Genomic DNA, 19,481 nt, shown 5'->3' on the forward strand with positions numbered 1-19,481 from the left:
CATCATTTGACCCAGCTATCCCACTCCTTGGTCTAAACCTAAAGGACTTAAAATCAGCATATCACAGTAATGCAGCCATGCCAATGTTCATAGCAGCTCAATTCACAATAGCTAAACTATGGAACCAACCTACGTTTCCTTCAATAGATGAATGGATAAAGAAAGTGTGGTATATATAAAAATGGAATATTACCCAGCAATAAAGAAGAATGAAATTATGGCATTTTCCAGTAAAGGGATGGAGTTGGAGAATATCATGCTTATCGAAATAAGCCAATTCCAAGAAACCAAAGGCTGATTTTTTTTCTCTAATATGCAGATGCTAATTCACAATAAGGGGAGGGGCCTAGAGAAGTATAGTTACCTTAGATTAGGTAGAGGGAATTGAAGGGAGGAGAGGGCAGGGGATGTGGGGATAGGAAGGATAGTAGAATGAAACAGACATTATTACTTTATGTATATATGTGACTTCATGACCAATATGATTCTACAACATGTACACTTAGAAAAATAAGTAATTATATCCCATCTATGTATGACATATCAAAGTGCATAAATGCATTCTACTGTCTGTCATGTATAACTAATTAAAACAGATTAAAAAATTTTAAACATCCTTTAGATTGTTTTTTAAATGTATGTATGATTATGACCCTTTTTTCAAAGTTGAGATCATTCAGTAAATATTATTCTTTAACTTGCTAAATTTATTTTATATATATATATATATTTGACTTCCACATACATATGCCACGATGACTAGTACTTAATACTTTTAGCACCTGCAAGGGCACTGCCTTGTCTTCCTATTTTGGTTGTAGGTGTGTGGGATGAATGGAAGGGCAGAGGATGAGGCAGGAACTGCAATCTGTGTTTTCTGAACCTTCTTGCTTTTTATATGAATCTTAAACATTTTCCTTAAATTCCAGAAAAGAAATATTGGTACTGGTAGGGCTCTGTTTTTTCCTGACTTAGAGTGACCAATGAGGTAGAAAGATAGAGACATTTGGCAAGGTTCTAGCCCTTAATTCCTTGTTCCTGCAGCCTTAGGTTTATTGTAAAAGAGGATAATCATGCCTTCTATAAATTTTGAAGAACATAGTAAAACTGTTTTAATACATATAAATTATATATAAATTACAATATTATTTATATATTATTTTAGTTTAACCCAAACCTTTATAAAATTTGCATTTTCCTTAGCATTGACTAAAAGAATAATCAGAAGAGATTTAAAGGGTCATTCCATGATTTCGTTGTAAGTTGCTTGGTTTTCACATTAATGTCAATAAAATTAGATGCTAGGTATCACAGACTTCAGATATACTCAGGATTGTTTGGTAAGTATTTAAATAAGACTAAATTTTACTCTTTATGTTGGTCTATTTTTTTTTTTCAGTAGTGGGGATTGGACACAGGGCCTTGAGCATGCTAGCAAGCACTCTACTACTGAGTCACATCCCCAGACCTATGTTCGTCTTTTTAATCAGAGTCAATTCATTCAAAAGATTTGAAAAGGGGGTGAATGTATTTTTCTGTGTATATTTAGAATGAAATTTCATACTGAATCATTAATTCCCCCAAAGTGGTTATAAGAGAGTTGCTAAGGCCAGAGGAACAATGATTATTATTCTTTATGGTATTCATCATGGTACTGACCTAAGTCCTAAAGACAAAACACAAGTTTTGGTGCTGTTGAAGTGAATTCAGAGTAATCAGATTATAACTGATGTAATTTAGATGTTTGGACATTTGGGATTTTCTGATAGCAAAACCTAATACATGTTGTGTTCGAAATGGGAAGCTTTTCTCCAGAGAATGATCTTATTAATGGGGAAACATTTCAATGTGTTCATGTGAACAATTTATAAGCTTAGGTTTCTGGCAGTTTTTGGTTTAGAAATGATTTTGTATTATTAATCTGACCTGAAATTAAGGTGGGAATTGGGGCAAGTGGGTTGCCTTCCCTCTATTCTTTGCCAGGTTTCAGTCTTAATTACCTCTCCTTCACTCAACGACAGCCTCTTCTGTTCATTGGTTCTTGCTCCATGTCGGGAAGCATGATGTGTGCTTTTCAGCTTCTCCTGCGTGTTGATAGACAGAGGAACTGCAACCTAGAGGAACAACTCATGCAAAGTGACATGGTTAAGTTACGGTAGGTACCTGAATTAAATTCTAGATGTGACTCAAAAGTTGTAACCACTATGCCTCCATCCTGTTTTGTGTTACAGTTACATACAAAAGAGCCTTTCTTCTTTTGCATATAGCTTGTCATTTTAGTGTACCCACAGCACCAAATATATGTTCAAATGTTTGTTGACTCATATTTGCCACAGCTAAATAGAATTCCCTGGTCTCACCAGAAAGAGTGTGAAGGTTTAAAATTCAGTTACTCACTTTCAAAAAAAAAAAACAAAAACAAAAACAAAAATGCAACTACTTACTATTGAGTTAGTTCAGAAGTCTTGAAATCATCACCCTTCAAGGGGTTCTGGGAAGTAGTTTCTTCTCTCATCTGTGCAACAGCACAGAGAGGTAGTCTCTGTATGCTCCTGGTACTGTTCAGTAGGAGTATTTACTTAGAGAGAGAGAGGTGAATAGTGGTAAATATTATTAATGTTGGAAAGTCTTTTGCGGACATAATGCCATCCATTTGGTTAACTTTGTGCAGAACTCACCGACTTGCCTGAAAACCAACCTCTTTAAAAGTGGTTGGGTGTTTATTTTCCTTTTTCTTTTGAGATGTCATAAAAACAATTTGCCATAATATACACAGATTGGAATAAAAGCTCAAGTTTGTCAGTGAATCATTACCTGACTGGATAAACTGCATGTAGGTTTAAAGCAGATTCTAACATTTTGCTTTGACAGCAAGAAGCATTTCATCAGTTCACAAGTTTTACACAGAGGAAATGGCTCTCTGGCGGGTCCTCTTTTCTCCATCATCCTCTAACTCCTGGGGAATTAAATACTCTTGTCCTCCAAGTTGTCAGGGAAGAATCTTTTATGGTGCTTCATTGGAACCATATGTTTTTCAGAACATTTATTTTCAACACCCAACTGTTCCAGAAAAATCTTGTAATAAATGCTAAATATCATTTTAAATAGCACTCCCCTCCCCCTTTTAAAAATAGATCTCTCTGTGTAATTTTTCCCATCATCCACACAGCAGCTACTTGGAATATTCTCCCTTCCTATATTTCAAGTCGTTCCACCCAATTGTCTTATTCTTTTTGATCCTTACCTCCCTGCCTTCACTGAGAAAGTGCCAACCTGTGGAAGATAACCCTGCAGGCTCCAAGACTAGGACATTATTTGCATCTATATGCAAATGAGGCTTTCCCTGCAGCTGCACAGGGTGAATCCCTTCCCTTGGGCTTTCCATCCCTCCATGGCTTCCCTTGCCATATTTCAGGTGTAAAACACTTAACACTTTCCTGCACATTTAACTTCTCTCTGCTTACTCTGCTTCCTGACACCTTCCTTCATTTAGGCATTTACACATGCTGAAGTCTTTCTTCCTTAAGGCATACAACCAAACAGTCAACAAAGCAAAAAATGTTAATAAATCTTTCTTTGGATTTGGACGATTTCTGTAAATTGTTTTTGCTTTGTCTTCAACTCCTCCCAGAAATCCATCCTATGATTCCACAAAGATTCCTGTCATAGTGCTCTGCACAGCGTTCCACAATCAGCACTTCCTAAAATGTGGGGACAGAATGGTTAAAGCCTGCAGAAATGTTGGTTGAGATAAGCAATGAGATGGTTCTGCTTCTTGTAGAGATTCTTTTTCTCCTGTCATTCTATCTATTCATTCTCTATTCCTTAGAAATTTCTGTTCTCCTATTTTCTATTCCTAAATCAGTGGTGAATTTTCTCTGTATGGACTATTATAGAAAATCAGTGAATGTACTTTCAAAATATTGGAGGTGTTAGGCTATTAGCCTTATTAAGAGAGGTCGGTAAGAAATACTAAACATCTTTCAATCACCAGAGACTGGCACTATTAACCCAACTTCCTCCAAATAAACTCCAACTCTTAAAGGTTTCACCACTTCTAAATAGTGTCATGTTCTAGGAAACCTCTAATACATGGACCTTTAGGGGAAATTGCAGATACAACTATAGCACTCATCATTGTTCTTTATGAATGAATGCTTCCTCTATGTTTTCCCCCTTTTAGTTACCTATGATCACCCTTGAAAACTTTTTTTTTTTTTAAATTTTAATGATTTGTTTCTTGCCTACTTAACGTTTTCCTTTGCCATTGGATTTCGAGCTCTGTAGAGACTTTCTATGTCTTTTACAATCAACTCTACATTCAAATGTTAGCATCATAGGTACTCAATAAATGTTTGGAAATTAAGAAATATATAACAAATAATAAAATATTTAAAATTATTTTTGGGCTGGGGATGTGCTCAAGCAGTAATGCGCTTGCCTGGCATGCGCAGGGCGCTGGGCGCTGGGTTCCATCCTCAGCACCGCATAAAAATAAAATAAAGATGTGTGTCCACCAAAAACTGAAAGTTAATATTAAAAAATTCTTTCGCTCTCTTTAAAAAATATTTTAATCTATATGACATGTATTATGCACAACTATATTTAATCATGCAATGGTTATATACTACAAGGGATATTTTCTTCGGTTATTTTTGCATTAAAAACATTCTAGTCAAGAGAAAGTAATGGGTCACAACATGTAGTTTTAGAGATACTGTTATGACTGCTCTGTTGATGTGAAAATTATTCTTGATTAATGATATTTTTAGTAATTGCATTCATTAAAAGAGGGTCACATCTTTTTGGCTTTCCCCCGCTAAATGTTAAAATCCTGCAGGAGCTCTGTAAAATTTTGTTTCTAAAGACAGTCGGCTTTTTCAGTATTAAATTTTAAAAAGAATAATTTAAAAACACGTGTGCTATGTGTATGTGACTGTATGAGTGCTTAATGTGCAATTTACATTTGAGTCACAAATATTGAAGCATTGAGATTTAATTAATGTAACTAGAATGATAAACTTTTAATTTTGGAACAGAATTGAAATGGCATCTAATGCGGTATGTTGTCTGCTTTCCGAATCCAATTGTATACATGATTTCTTATGAGATTTCATGCCAATCAAGTAAAGGAACAATCACCAGAAAGTTTTTCCTCTTGTGAAATGTAATCCATAAATTCACCATTTTCTTATGGGGCACGTACAGTGAGCCAGTTGTTCTTACTTACATCTTCCAAGCAATTCTCCATCCATAATCTTCCAGTCTCTCCAGTGCTGTAAACTGCCACTTGGCTATATGATGTCCTCTTTTCTGGTAATTCAGAACTTCACTATTAATTTTATTCATCAAAATTGTAGGCACCTGATTTTCCAAGCTTCTGTTTCTGTCTTTGGCTCCTGTACTGGGGAACTTCATTTTCTCAAAGTTGATCTTTATGCAGGCTACCCTTATTGAGTCTCTTCACCTGCATCAATATTAATTCTATCTGTTTCCACTTCAGCAAGCCAGTGTCTTGAATGTACATTTCATATTCCTCTCTAATTATCTGAGATTAAATTTTAAGCCTCACACATTTCTTGGTATAATTTGGACTTGCGATGTCCCCCAGAATCCCGTATGTTAAATACTGGATCTTTAATAGGTGGTGATATTGACAGGTGGCTGGACCCTTAGCAGCTGGGGCTTAGTAGGAAGCTCTAGGTCACTGAGGGTATGTCCTTGAAGGTAACTGTGGTGTCTTATTGTCTTCATTTTTCATTTCTTTTACATCCTAGCCATGAGGTGAATGGGTTTTCTATGCCCTATGGTTCGGTCATGATGTGTTGCCACCACCTTCCTCAGCCGGTAAACAATGTGTCCACCAAATCATAAATTTAGAAGCTCCAAAACTATGAACCAAAGTAAACCTTTGCTTCCTGTAATTTGATTTATCAAATGCCGGGTTTCTGTTTTTGCGACTAAAAGGCTCAGGGGTCACTCCAGCTGAACTGGGCTAACTGGGCTACGCAAAATAACCACACAAAGGACACAAGTACCTTTTTCACTGGGGTCGCTGTGATGGCTCCTCTGACCTTCAGGATCCGCAGGAAGAGAGAGAGGGCGAGAGCACGTGCTGACCCCTTTTATTGAGAAGAAGGTATTCAAATGAAGCAAGGGGTCAGGTTTCAGGGGGCTGAGTCTATCTTCATGATGTCCACTGTCAGCAGGTTGACTGACACCTGGGTAGGCCACACCCAAGGGCACAGTAAGAGGAGGGGACACACACAAGGCACTTCCATGGAAGATTCTATCCTAAACAGGGCAAGAGGTTATATTACAAAGGAACAGGTGAGCACAGCTTCACCCATGGGGCTGTAGCAAGACACACCCATGCATGAGACACCGAACCCAAGAAGGGTGGGGAAAGCTCTTCCACATTTCTGTGACTGAGCGCCTTAGCACCCAGTCCGGGAGTGTGACTCAGTCACATGCAAGGTTGGTCTCCCACAATCAAAGGCCTTTGTAATAGAAATAGAATGCTGAATAACACACTTCTGTTTTTAAAATCGTCACTATTATTATATCATTATTTCCTTTGTTCCAGGCAAGAGAGCTCCCTTTATAGGCCCCTACCCTAATCCTCATTGGGAAAATATCCTTTTGAAAGGGTGAGGAGCTTATGCAGCCAAGTGTAAGTGCCTACCCAGAGCCTCTGGAATTCCTTCCCAGATTCTGTGCTGAGTTACAGGGTGCTGGAATTCCCTGTTCGAATGCATGTCATCCTGCTTTGACCACCTGCATAGGCTGTTTCTCCAGTTAGTTCTCTTAAGGGCAACTAACACTAGGAGGCAGCCATCTAAAATTTCTAAATCTTCACCAGAGTCAGCTGTTTGTAGGGGAGTGTTTGGGATTCCAGGTTTCCATGCATTTTATATATATATTTTAATCAAATGGAATATAATTTCTCATTTTTCTGAGTGTACAGGTTGCAGAATTACATAGGTCATGCAGTCGCGTATATACCCCCAGCAATAATAATGTCTATTTTATTCTGCTGTTGAGCCATATGTTTTCATGTGGGATAAAGTCAGGCAAGATAGCAGGCCAGAGCTGTGGATGGGTTTTCCCGTGCTGTCCACTCTTGGATGGTATTTTTGTTGTGATTAAGACAGGGTAGTCAAGAGAGGAGGGGTAGGTATAATATACTAAACAACTTTCTGGGTTTATCTGTAATTTTTAAATGTGTAGGTATATAATCTAGAGATCTTTAGTCTTTATTTGAACTTCTGCCCTCAGCTTCACAAACATTAAGGCAGGGCTTGACCTCAATCATATATTTCAACCTCATTGTGATCTCTAGTCCCTTGGTTTCTTCCATTTCATCAATATCCATCAGTTTTTCTTCATGTCTAATAATTTCAACCACTTCTTAAATGAACTCAATTCTTCACCTCTTCTTCTATTTGAACTCTCTGTCATACAAAGCCTGAACTGCAAATTGATTTCAGCATCTGCCTTCTTGGTTTCCATATCTTAGCTTCAGAATGATGCCGGATAATAACGGGACATGTATATGACTGCACTTCAAGTTGATGTGATTCCTAGATGAGGCTCTAGGTCCAACTTGTATTAGCATAAAATCAGACCTTTTTGAATAACTTTTTTTTATTAAGACAGCTTATCAAATGATCAAAAAGTCTTTAGACATTTTAATTTTTAAACTGGATAGATGTGGTAGATTTCTTCTAAAAAATCATATCTATGTTCTAGTTTGTATATGTGCCCTTTAAGACATGAATTTGTAATTCCTCTCCATTGACAGATAGCATTTACTTTTCTATTTCTGTTAGTCAGCTTTCTATTACTGTAATAAAACACCTGAAGAACACCATTATGTTATATGAATGAGTTCCCAAAGCCTTAACTGTCCCAGCTTTGATCAAAAGTCCAAGTCTATAGTTTACCTGAAACTCAAAGAAAACTCTTAACTGTGGGTCTTTGTAAAAAGGAGAAGATCAAGTTACATACTTCCAAGACATAATGGTATAATGGTAAACATTCCCATTACAAAAGGAGAAGCAGGATAGAAAGGAAAAGGGAAGAGTGCTGACCCCCCCAAACAAAAACAAAAACAACCCCCCCCAAAAAAAAAACAATAAACCAAAACAGAATAAACATTAAGTCCATCCCATGGGAAATCCCACATATATAGCCTTGCCTCTTGCAGCCCATTTGGCCGATCTCTTGGTCTGGCTCTGTTCACTGCCTGTGTTTTCCTTTTGCCCTATTCCTGTCATCTCTAACTTCTTGGGGTCTCCATTGCAGCTTCAGCATCACAAAATATTGGAGGCGTTAGGCTATTAGCCTGCCAGAGGCTGTTTTCAGAGACTCTGACCCTGCCACACACTAATTTGCCTCCCAGGCCTTCCTTTGAAATCGTGGTGGAAGCCTCCATGACCCCATGACTCTTGCATTCTGTCTGTCTGCAAAAACCCAGGACCATGTGGGAAACATTCAGGTCTGCCTCTGGCATGAGCTGTTTTTGAGCCTATTTGGACCATGGCCATATTGGCCTCTGAATGCTTCAAAGACTGACCACAGGGAAAGAAATCCTGGGGAAAAAATTCCCCGGGGCCCTTTAAAGGCAAGATGTCCAGAGCTCTCTTTTCAAATGTAAGTCTTTGAACTTGAGTTGATACTGTCTTTTACACCTTTGAGCTTGCCATGGGTGAGATCTTGCCAATTCCTGAGATGCCCCTGAGACATGTATCTTATTGTCCCAGTGCAAATCATTTGGCTTCTTTCAAAACATTCCAATCTCTTTAGTAACTGCACTGTCCCTGGCAATGTCTTTAGATATGCTTCTTTTCTTGCAAACTGTAAGTTTTTCAGAATTTCTGCTCTGCTCCTTTTTGATCTTGATTCATGCTCCTCTAGTAAATCGGGCTAAAAGCAGCCAGAAACACCCAGGATGCTGCCTGAATGCTGTACCGTCTTGATGTTTTCTCGGCCCAATAAACTTGTCTGTCACCTTTGAACTCAGCTTCACACAAAGTCTCAGGGCATGGATATAAAGCAACCAAATTCTTTGCCATGGCATAAGAAGGGTGTCCCATAGTCCAATTACAAATATTTTACTTATTTTTGTCTGAAACCTCATGAGCATAACCTTTACTATTTACATTTTTATTAGTGTTGTGGTCACATGAGCCATCACCAAAATCACTCATTGAGCTCCACTTACTGAATTATAGGCTTTTTCTACCATGTTCCTCCTAACTTTTACAAACTCCTCCCATAAACCAATTTCTCTCAGGTATATTCAGAGTAACAACCTTAATTCTCAGTAACTATTTACTATGTTAGTCAGATTTCCATTACTGTAACAAACTATCTGAGCTAATTAACTTAAAAAGAAGAAGAGTTAATTTTGATTCACTGTTTTGGAGGTTTCAGTCCATGATCAATTGTCCCCATCACTTTGGCTTGTGTTAAGGCAGTATTGCCAAGGACACTGCAGTTGCTAAAGAGATTGGAATCTTTTGAAAGAAGTCAAGAGCTTTGCACTGGGACAATATTGGATGCAGTATAAAAAGGAAGCTTGTTCATGTCATGGTGCCTATTAAGTAAAAAGAGAGAGGAAAAGAAAGATACTAGAATCCCATAACCTCTTCTGAGGGCATGCTCCTAATGATCTAAGGTCCCATGTATCAAAGTCTTCACCACCTCCCTAGTGCCATGGGCTGGAAAGCGAGCATTTGATACATGTGCCTTTGAGGAATACATCAATATCATAGAACTGCCCCTTGAATTTTGGATGTCTTAGTGATTTATTTTGGCCAATGGTATGGGTCAGAAATGATTATACCCCCTAGGGCTCAAAAGGTTTTATATACTTCTGCTCTCTCTTTGGACCTCTGTTATCATCATAGAAAACAAGCCCTCAGGTAATCTAGTGAGGGATGAGATATCCGTGGAGAAGAACTTAGTGGTTCCAGCTAAGATCAGCCTAGATCAGCATCAGCTGACCTGACTGTTGTCTGCAGATGCCATGGGCAGGGTCAGCCAATATTAGGCATCCGTCACTAGATCAGGAGAATCGTATGATGGGTAGTAAAATAAATATCAATTTTTCTTACCAGTGATATTTTGTGTTCACGTTTCTGGTGCATTTTTATGGCCATTGATAGAGGATATTCTATTGCCATGGTCAATTTTTTTTTTTTGTCCTGTTAGTAAGGATATGTTCTCAATGATTCATTCAAACACTTATTTTTCATGAATGTATTTTGTAGCTATGATTAAGAAATATAGTCAGTTGTCTTAAGGAGGGTATTTTGGATAACATGGGTGAGCCTGCTTCAGTGTGCTAAAGGGTTTTAAGAACAGAACTGAGGTTCCATAGCAGGAGGAGGAATTCTGTCTGTGGACTGTAGCCTCAGCTCCTGTGCAAAAGCCTCAGCCTGCCCTTTCTGGTAGCCTGTTCTGTGGGGTTTTAACTTGCCTAATCAGTCCCCCAATTTCTTACATTAAATCCCTTAATTATACTTCTTTTTAGTTCTATTTTTCTGGTTGAACACTGACTGATACACTAATGCCATAACAAAGAGACCTTTACACTACAAAAATAGATAATAATAACCCTCTGTTGTGCCATTTTAAAATTTAATTCTTAAGGTAGCTTAGTAAGATATTATCACTTTTAACATTCTTAAAATTCTTTCTCCTTGAACTTGGGACATTTTAGGAATCCTCCTAAAACTAAAAATGGAGGAGTGCTCTTTGAGCTCAGTTCTGAAAGACAAACAGGAGCTTAGGGGCTATTTAGATTAAGAGGCGAGGTGGAGGGCTTTTATGAGAGGCAGGTAGAAACAAGATGTAATTAAAAAAATCTCAGTGCCTCTAAAATGCTCTATTTAATTCAACTTTTTATATCTCATATAAAGATAAAATATAGTGCTGTATTGAAAATAATCACTTAGAAGGCCTGGTTGTCCAATTTTGGATTACATGACTTCCTGATCAAACTCTCTTGAGTTTCAGTTTCTTACTTAGAAAGAGAAAGAATTATGTAAAATAACCATTTAAAGATTTATTGTTTTCCCTATCTAAAATGGCTGCTGACTCTTTGATTACTAAAAAAGAAATACTGGATTAACAGAAACAAGTATGGGTTCAAGTATGGGTTCTGAGAATATGTTTCCAAAACTATTTCATCAGATTAGCTCCAAGAAATGGATACATTCATTGTTAAGGGACATGTTGATGAAAATGGTTATTTGCATAAATACTAGGTTTCAATCAGCATCTTAAAATGATAGGCAAAAGGTAAGAGAACTTCTGATACTATTGCTGTGAGGCCTTTGATTAGAAGAAAAAATATCATCAACTGATCAAATTTCCATCTTTTTCATATCTTTACTTTTAGTTTTAACTGCTAAAAATATGAAAATATATGTATTAGTGGAGTACCGTGTAATGTTTTGATATATAATTTAACAGTTAAATCTGTCTAAAAACATTTGTCTCCTCAAACATGCATCATTTCTCTATTCTGGAAATATTCAAAATTCTTTCTGCTGACTTTTTGAGGTATGATGTACATACTTGTTATTGATACTCTACTGAGCAATAGCAGAAGAGGACTTTATTATGTTTATTATGCTTTATATATGAGGTTCCCCCAAAAGTTCATGTGTGAGTTATTGCAAAAGGACTTAGAGGCAAAATATTAGATTATGAAAGCCTTAATATACTCAGTGTGTTAATCCACTGATTGGGATTAACTGGCTGTTAAATGCTGGCAGATAGGGTGTGGCTAGAGGAGGTGGGTCATTGGGGACTTGTCATGAGGTTTATCTTTTGTCCTTTTGAGCAAAGCTCTCTCTCCCTGCTTCTTCGTGGCCATGTCCTGGGCATTTTCCTTTGCAATACTCTTCTGACATGATGTCCTGCCTTACTTTGACCCAGAGCAATGGAGCCAGCCTTTTAAGGCCGGAGACTGCTGATTTAGTCAGCTTTTTCTCTTTTTTTCTACTGTGACTAAAGCTTCTGACCAGAACAATTTTAAAGGAGGAAAGGTTTATTTGAGGGCTCCTGGTTTCAGAGGTCTTAGTCCACAGATGACCGGCTCCATTCCCCAGGGCTTGAGGTGAGGCTGAATATCATGGCCGGTGAGGGTGGCAGAGGGAAGCAGCTCACATCATGGTGATGAGAGAGAGAGAGAGAGAGAGAGAGAGAGAGAGAGAGAGAGAGAGAGAGAGAGAGAGAGAGAGAGAGAGAGATTCTTCACACCAGATAAAAATATATACCCCAAGCCATTTCCCAATTTGCATCTCCTCCAGCCACACCCTACCATTTAAGCTCCCAGCCAGTTATACCATCAGGGGGTTAATTCACTGATTGAATTAAGACTCTCATAACCCAATAAATTCTCCTCTGAACCTTCTTGCACTGTCTTACACGTGAGCTTTTGGGGGCCATCTCACATCCAAACCAAAACAACCTCTGAAACCATAAGCTTCCAAAGAGTCTTCTCCTCTTAAAATTGCTCTTGTGAGGTCTTTTGATCACAGCAGCAAAATAGCTGACTAAAACAGACTTCTTATTCTATGTAACTGTAACTTGATACCCATTGATCAGCCCCTCTTCCCCCAGCCTCTGGTAATCTCAATTTTATTCTCAACTTCTATGAGAAGTTTATCGGAGAAACTCTTATACTCCACATTTCAGTAAGATATTTTATTTCTTGTCTTTCTGTACAGGGCTTATTTCAGCTAACATAATTGTATACTGCTTAATCCACATTGATGCAAATGTACTTGGTGTCTAGTTCGGTTTGAAAAGGGAAAACATCTTAAAAGGGTGGTCCATCCTCCAATGTCTCTCTCTAAGCTTAGGGAAGGCTCAAATTCCTCATCTTAGTCCTATGGATAGGCACTGTGAGATTCTACAGAGCTCAACATAGGCACGAATAAGAATAGAAAATGGTCAGGAAATTGGGCAATGGGCCCCAATTAAGGTCTTATTCAAAGACAAAGATCACACCAGGAGGCTAACCCTGGAAATATTTGTGGGCACCACCAAGGCCTTTTTTAAATGTAAAAGATCATGATGGCTCACTGTGGGAATACTCCAGCCAACTACTTTTCCAAGAGAGAGAGGACAAAATGGAAGGTGGGAGTGAACCCAGATGGGAGTTATAGGGAGGATTAAAGCTCAGGCAAAAGGACACAGCCAATAGCCTTGACCCTTTTCAATGCCTGTTTAACATAGATTTTGATAAATTCTCATACCCCCAAACCACCTAAGCCCCTAAGTTAGCACACCAAAATGGGTTTTTCTTGTTATCAGGCCCCTTCCCGTTTATGGGGGTTCTCTCTCTTCTCACTTAAATCCTACTCCGTTTACCCTTCCCTTGCGTTATTGCCTGTGAATTGTTTTCTTCAAATGTGTGATACAGAAACCAAGAAAGAAATTTGTTACGTGGGGAATCTAGTCTCTTCTCAAAACTCCTGTTTCAGAAAGACCAGCTTCAGGCTATGCCATGCCTATAGCTATGGGGCTCCAGTGTTGTGTCTTATGCTGAGCCCACAGGTGGACAAGACTTGCATAACACTTGGGTGAGATCAATATCCATGCTGCTAAGTCTGCGTACTGCTGAGATGGATTCATGTCCCCAAACCTGTAACCAGCTGCAGGAGATGCTGACTGGAATAGTAGTCTGATAGACTGGGGCTGCTTATCTACCCCAACACTGGGGATGTTCCAGTGGTTCCATCCATAAGTGTTGACCTAATGGCTGGGGCTCTTACATATTAGGTTTCATCAGCCCAACACTGAGTTCTGAGTTCCGAGGTCAAGTTCTGTACCAAAAACCTGGACCTACTTAAAACTAATGAAGTTTTGTTCCATGATCTGCTGCCTGAAATTGTAGTAGTGTTGGTAACAGCAGTCCCTTGGCTACTAAGACTGGCTATGCAAGGTCATGTTTGAGTCTCAGAGCCACAAAGACCCACACAGTCTCAGAGGTGCACCCAGGGTTAGGCTGGGGTTGGTGGTTTTGTAGGCTAAAACACAAGAGCGTCCCACTGGGGTGTAGGTGTCTGCCTGGTGCCAGGGGAGGCCTGGAAGTTCTGTTTGTGAGCACTGTCCTGGGAATTGTCATGCTTCCTAAGATTTGGGGATGGATGGGGCTATCAAGGTGTATGCTAAGCTGTGTTGTACTTGATTTCCAGCCACAGCACTGGAAATGCACAGTCTAGTGTGGGTGATGTCCCAGGTCCATTCAAGCTCACAAAAATGCTGGCCAAAATTCAAGTCAGTCCCATGCATGCTGGGAAAAGTCTAGAAAAGCCCTGTCTTTCAGGATTGGCCTCAATATGGGGTCTTTGCTTTCTGCCTATTGTTTTGGTTCACCGGTTCACCATGGTGGGTCTAGCATTGAGCTCCAAGCTCCCCAGCAGGTAGGGGCTTTCTTCTCCTGTTGTCCAAAGTTGGAGGGAGGAGGAGATAGACAACTGGCTAGTGCAGTTTCTCAGCTATTGGCCTAGCGGTAGGGTTGCGGGGCTCTGTCTGACACTGAATTTCACCATGGCAGGCCTGGTATTGAGTTTCAGTTCTAAGACCTGGACTTAAGTCCCTTTCCCTCCCTCAGGTGGAAGAAGTCTTTCTCCAAGGTGAGATACTTAGAGCTGGGGGAGGGGTGGCATAGAAAGAACTTTTCTTCCTGCCCTTTCAAATGCATTTTTTCTTTTTATTACAAATTTCATCACTCTAATCATATCTTATCTGGCTTTCTTGACTCTGGATAGTTTGGGATATGAATAGCCTTTCCAATGGGCATGTTCATAGGAGACCAATCACTGGAGGGTCTTACTCAGCTGCCATCTTGCTTTGCCTCCAAACCACCAATACCTAATGTTCTATTCATGTCATTCCTTTTTAATCCTGTTGATGAAAATTTTTATTTTTTGCTATTCAAATGACTTCAGGAAATAGTGCCAGTATAATAAAGCAAATACCATTTTCCAAAAATATCTGGCTCATTAAATTGAGTTTTGTATAATTGATAGGAAAACACTTTGATGTCTGGGACTTATCAGTTATGAAGATGCTAATCTTGTTGAGCTGGACCTATGAAGGAGACAAAGAAGAAACAGGATATGCTGTATATTTCAGTGCCAATTTTAGTGCAAGACACTTTTTCTGCAGCAGGTGTTTTTATAGCACATTTTGGAAGTCTTACAGTTGCTCTTTTCTCTTTTTGCATTGAGAAAAGGTAGCCTCGTGTGTGCCAGTAGATGAGGGAACATTTTAGAAATGGTAGGGATACTTCTGGCAAATTCAGTTGCATCTCAATGACACAAAAAAGAATGTTTTGTTTTTTTTAAATTTAGAGTTTAAAGGAAAATAAGTAGTGTCTCCCTTTATATTTCTTTTTAAAGCTATAATGAAAAATAATTGAATTACATGTAATAAATCATGTCACTGACATATGTCATGGTAATTCACATCTAGAGAAGCTCCTTGTGAGTCCTATGGACCAATGTACAGCATGAGGGAGTTTATGTTTCTGTTTTCTTCTCATTTGATTTCATCTCCTTCAGGAAACATTGTTTAGCATTAGAACTTAAGGATATTGACATCATGGCAATTCATAGAGGAGGAGAATTCCATGCCTGGCAGATAAGGATACCTTGAAGGAATTGTGATATTGAATCTGTGCAAGAGAAGACTATGGAGGATTTTTAATAAATTCAAGAGCTTGCTTATGAAAGAGACATTTGATTTGTTCCTTATGAATTTTTATAATTAGATTAGAAGAAGAAATTAATCATCTAAAATTATTAGATTAGGGTAAAAAGTTGAGGAGGAAAATTCTAAGACAGTTGTTTTATATAAATGGAAGGACAATTTTTCTTGTAGCCACGCTTCTCAAAGATGCTTCTGCCTGCCTCAGGGAAAAAAAAAAAAAAAAAAAAAAAAACCAGAACTGTAGAATGTAATAATTCCTGCATCATTAAGCATGATGTAGGATACTCAAGAATAGATTTAGTATCACATGTCTGTAAAGGTTCCTTTTCACTGCAAATGAGTCTATCAAGTCACAATTTCGTCACATGACAAGAGAGTATGGACAGTGTTTCTCATACTTATACCCTATTTATCCAGTGATTCAAATCTTTAAATAAGTTTTTATCCTCAGGTCCTTAATAAATTTTTTTTTCCTAGCAAAATTATGTACCATTTAAATATTTGATATTTTCTAGCTATGACCCATTAAAGTATAAATAAACTGCCTAAAATATTATTTTATTATAGTTTGCCTTAGCATACATTGATTCATTTTGAATAGATACAAAGTCCAAGATTTTATTTTTAGTAAGAGCATATTGAAATAATTCCAGGGGATAGTCTAATAAAAATAATTTTAATGTCAGTATTTTAACCCAAGCAAAGTTAAATAGTCTATTTACATCTGGAGATGATTTTAGAAATCACTTCCATTTAAATTTTAGGCCTCACAACTCAGGAACTCATATTACAGGAAAGTCTGTGTAGGCTCAGACATAATCATGATCAACTCTGCTATTATCCTTTTGGCCATCAGAAATTGCTGCTGAGTGGCAACTCCTACATTTACAGGCAATATGCCCCAGGCATTGCAATGGTGGCATCATTCCTGGTAATCAGTCCTGAGCTCAGCTATTCTAGCAGAGATCCTGGTTGTTGTCCTTTAAGCTTTGTGCTGTGTATAGCTCCTGTCCTCAGAGATTACCCTCTGGGCACAGGACATTGGCAGGGTCTGGGTCTTTACCACTTTCGCCAATACACACCCACCTTCGGTGTGCTCCATGTTCTTCCTTTCCACTCTTCAATTAACCTCAATCACTTCTGCATGGATTCAGCCACTAGTCCTCCTCCAGTGGCTTCAAACCCAATTGCTTGTGCCAGGGAGGTACTGGTGTTGGAAAGGGTGGTCAGGAAGTAATGCTTTCTCTTGCTTTTGGAAACACAGTGTTGACTTCTGTGATCTCTTTGCTGATGTATTGCTAACAATATTTCCTGCTTTTGTTTCTTCTTTCCTTCCTTCATTACTTTCTTCCTTCATATTTAAAAAAATATGTGTATTCTTACCTTCCATATTCTGTGAATAAATATGTCATCTTTACCTCAGGTCTTCAAAGGGGCAAAACACATCTCATTTCTGCATACAACATACCACTTCTACTTTTCTTGATGTTTTAAAGGATAAATATAAAGCTATAATGTAATATGTTCCTTGAAATAACTGTGTTAGTCAGTTTTTCACAGCTGTGACAAAATACCTGAAAAAATCAAATTAGGGGAGGAAAGATTCATTTAGGCTCATGGTTTTGGAAGTTGCAGTTCATTGTTGGCTAACTCCATTGCTGTGGGCCTGTGGTGAGGCAGAGCATCATGGCAGAAAGGGCATGTAAAGCAGAGCTACTCACCTGATGGTGGCCAAGAAGCAGAGAGAGAAAGATTGTGACAGAAAAAAAGGGCTGGGCACAATATATATCCTTCAAGGGCATGCCCACAGTGACCTACTTCCTTCAACTAGGCCTCACCTTCTACAATTTCCACCATTTCCCAATAATGCTGTCTAATTATGAACCCACCAACATTTGAATACATTGATGAGATCAGATGCCTCATTATCCAACTGTATCCCAGAAGCTCCTTTTCTGAACATGGCTGCACTTGGGATCCGGCCTTCATCATATGAGCTTTTGGGGGACATGCAAGTTTCAAACTGTAACAGTAAGATAACCTTGTTTCAGTTTATATAAAATATCATATTTCCTCTCACCTTTCTAATAACTTTGGAAAAATCACCTTTTTTTCTAGTGTTTGAAGCTGACTTTGTGACCAATTTGTATGTTATTTATAGCCACTAACACAGTATTCAACACCTAATAGTAGGCAATACATTCTTTCTCCCTTTATTTCCTTCATTCTCTCCTTGTTTATGTAGAAACTATATGTGTATGAATCTTATGTAAATAACAAATAAATGAATTAATAAATGTGTGGTTATTAAATTGAGTGGGAAAATATGACCTGCAAATATACTGTTTTAATTTACTGAGTGTTGTTATTGATACCAAAATACATTGTCTGCTCTAAAACTTATAAAGTTTTATAATGGCTCATTTGCTTTGTAATCAATTTCAAATATAAATATTATGACATTTAGGTGAATATTTGCATATGTAAGTATTTTACTATATGATTTTTGTTTCTTTTTTCCTTTGACTTCTGAATAAATCTCTCAAACTAGTAAGGTTTATTTTCTTAAAATAGTTAATACACAATATATAATATACATTGTACAAATTCATGCCTTCTCATTATCCTTTATATAGGTTTTTGTGTCACAATTACCATTGTATTTTTCTGGATGTTTTAACTTTTAATATAAAAGTGAAATTTAAAGCTATTTACTTTATCAAAACAAAAATGCATGTACTGATGATATAGTTGTCATTAAACCGATAGTTCTCAGATCATGTGGTATTATTCAGCTATCTGCATTAGATTACTTAAAATGTTTTTACAGCAGATATTTTCATGACTAGGACTGATGACCATATATGTGAATCTATTAAGTATTACATAATTAGCCTATTTATTTTAGATATCTGCTAAAAATATTAATGATAAATGTTTTCAAGGAGAGCCAGTCTGTGGTTCACATCAGCACAGGAATCCTTTCAAAAGAAAAACATGTAAACATCCAGGAAATACATAGGTGGATGCATCTAAGTGTGAGTGGTTAAGGTTGAACATTGCATGGTAGAGAAGACAATTAAAAATACCTTTTATTAATTTGCTCTCTAAGTTCCAAATATCTTGAAAATTCATTTTTCAGAATATATTTTCCCTGGTTTCTCCCCAAGTTTCAGGTAGCCTCTAGTCCTTTTCTAAATACACACTGTTATTAGCTGTTTTTATCTATTTACTTAGGTTTTTGGCCTTCCTCACCTACCCCATCTCTCTAAACCTGGGCTGCCTGCACGTAAGCCATTCATTTCTTCTATGTTGATGGTCTGCTAGGAGGAATTATCTGTTTTGTTGTCCTCTGAATGCATTTTTGCTCAGGGTTAATTTTCTTTATCTTCCCTTGAATTAAGTTTTTCTTATTGCTATTGAAAAAATTATATCTAAATTTGAAAATTATATAAGACCAAACAAAATTTCCCAATTACAGAAATAAGTTTTATTTTCTGTAACTGCAAGTTTTTGAGTGGCCAAAGAAGTGAAAGTCTTGTCACAATTTATTGGCCTAGAATTGTACTCTTTTTCTCCATTCTATCCTAAAGTAGAGGAAATAAAATGATTTTCATAAAATGTTATGTATGATTTAAAATTGAGAACTTACACTTTACATGTGATTTACACTTTAGTTTGTCAAAATAAGCAAAGTATTAACCAATATTTTTCCAAGACATACTTAATTTGGTTTTGTTGAG

General features: G+C 37.7%; 1 long non-coding RNA gene across 1 annotated transcript in view; it reads left to right on the top strand.

The window, feature by feature from the left end:
* LOC143408787 (uncharacterized) overlaps positions 1-19,027 on the top strand; it is a 161,315-nt gene extending 142,288 nt beyond the window's left edge. Inside the window, exons 5-6 of the long non-coding RNA XR_013092520.1 lie at positions 2,022-2,155; positions 18,976-19,027. This is a non-coding gene — a long non-coding RNA (uncharacterized LOC143408787). The remainder of the gene's footprint in view (positions 1-2,021; positions 2,156-18,975) is intronic.
* Positions 19,028-19,481: the final 454 nt, after the last annotated feature.

Source organism: Callospermophilus lateralis, chromosome 10 (assembly GCF_048772815.1).
Source record: "Callospermophilus lateralis isolate mCalLat2 chromosome 10, mCalLat2.hap1, whole genome shotgun sequence".
Lineage (NCBI taxonomy): Eukaryota > Metazoa > Chordata > Mammalia > Rodentia > Sciuridae > Callospermophilus > Callospermophilus lateralis.